This window comes from Trichechus manatus, unplaced genomic scaffold, assembly GCF_000243295.1.
Source record: "Trichechus manatus latirostris isolate Lorelei unplaced genomic scaffold, TriManLat1.0 scaffold00032, whole genome shotgun sequence".
NCBI classification, from domain to species: Eukaryota; Metazoa; Chordata; class Mammalia; order Sirenia; family Trichechidae; genus Trichechus; species Trichechus manatus.
In genome coordinates, this window is record NW_004443968.1 from 16,835,297 (window position 1) to 16,837,542 (window position 2,246).

Consider the following 2,246-nt stretch of genomic DNA (forward strand, 5'->3'; position numbering starts at 1 on the left):
TTTTTTTTTTTTCCTGCTTCTTTTGATTTCTCACTTGCCTCTCGCCACCTCCCCCTCCTTTCACTCGAGTTCCAGGCTCCGTGCACCATTTTTGCTTCTTCCTGAGGGGCTCCAGAGCGACAGCAATTTGTGATATACGCTTTACCGCTCTCTACCCTTTTTCACCCACACTCGGCCTCCTCTGCTTCCCGCGGACACGGTCTCTTGCCCAGAAAAACCAGCCCGCACTAGCTGGCTCTCTGAGTGTGATTTGTTGGCTGCTGGTGTTGCTTTTTTCTTTTTTTTCCTGCTTCTTTGGATTTCTTGCTTGCCTCTCGCCGCCTCCCCCTCCTTTCTCTCCAGTGCCTGCATCCGTGCGCCATCTTTGCTTCTTCCTGAGGGGCTGCGGAGCTCTATTCGAGTGTGGAGCTGCTTCCCGGTCTGGGCTACCGCGCTGGTGGGATCCCAGGACTTTTGTTCATTTGTTCATTCTGAATTGTTTGTTTTCTTTTCCCTTTCTTGAGTTGGGAGCCCTTTCTGACCAGGCGGAGCTGCATGGCAAGGAACTCCCCTTCAGCTTCCACAGACATACAGAGGGATCTCTCAGGTCATTACTTTTTTCATTTTTTTTTTCTTTTTTTCTGTTTTTTTGGGAGGCTTTTCTTGTTCTTTTTTTTTTTTTAATTTGTTTTGTTTTCTTTTCTCTCTTTTTCCCTTTTTATCTTTCTTCATTGCTCAGTTTCTCTTCTCTACATATCTTCCTTCTCTTTCTGATGCCGGAATACCAGGCATTGTATACCTCTATGCCTTCTATCCAGGCTGTACTACAACACCTGAGAACGACTTCCCCAGACCTCATAGCTGCATCAGTGGGATCCCTGGGAACTTAGAGGTTCTTTAAACTTTCTGATTTTTATTTATTCATTCTTTTTTCTTCCTCATCCATTTTCTGTTTTTCTCCATTTCATAGTCTCTCATCTCTCCATTGAACGGCAAGCTCCCCCAGCATTCTTTTTTGTTTGTTTGTATGTTTTTGGCTCCTGTTCCTCTCTCCTATCTCCCATATCCATCTTAGCTCCACACATAACAATCTCTCCACTGCATCCTGCCTACCTGTACTGTGTGCTTGACATCACACCACCAAGCAGTGCAGGCACGGCCTACTGGAACCTGCCCTGCACTGATTACCGACCTGCCCTGGTGGCTGCAGTAAGTGCCACAAACAACCCACCCCAGTAACTCCTCTTCAGCTAGACCTGCCCTGCTGTACCATATCTGAGTGACTAAATCTGCCAGTTGGAGAAGGAGGTGAAAAGAATTGAGCACACAGATAAGCACACAACAAAGAACACACAGTCCACCTGCTCAGACATAGTCAAAACATTTTTTTTTTTAAAAAGGGACGAAACAAACAACTCTACAATTAATAAATGAGAAAAATAACTACTGAATACCCAGAAAACAGCAGACAATACCAAAACATTTACAAGAACAGGACAGGATGGTTCCAGTAGGCATCCAAAATAAAACACCTGATGACTCTCCTGTGCAAGAAAATGCACTAGAAGTACCTGATAGGGAATTCAAATCTCTAATACTCGCAACTCTCCAAGAACTGAGGCAAAAAGCTGACAAACACGAGGAAAAAATAGACAAATTCATGGAAAATACAACAAAAAATTCAAAGAATTCAGGAAGATGATGCAGGAACAAAATGCCAAAATAAATTCACAACAAGAAACATACAAAAACAACAATTAGAAATCCAAAAGATAAAAAACAAGATTTCAGAAATGGATGATGTCATAAAAGGGCTGAGAAGCAGATTTGAAATGGTGGAAGACAGGATCAGTGGAACTGAAGACAAATACTTGGATACAACTCTGTTTGAGGAAAACTCAGAAAAAAGAAGAAAGAAAAATGAAGAGACCCTGAGAGTTATGTGGGCACAATTAAAAGCAAAAATTTACAAGTGATTGGCATTACAGAACTGGGGAGAAAACAGAAAACACAGAGAGAATCACTGAGGAACTGCTGACAGAAAACTTCCCCAAGATCATGAAAGATGAAAACCTGGCCATCCAAAAAGCTCAATGAACCACATATAGAAGAGACCCCAAAAGAAAATCACCAAGGCATATCATATCCACACTCGCCAAAACCAAAGACAGACAAAGGATCCTGAGAGCAGCTCGTGAAAAACAAGAAGTCACATACAGAGGAGAAACAATAAGACTAAGCTCAGATTATTCAGCAGAAACCATGCA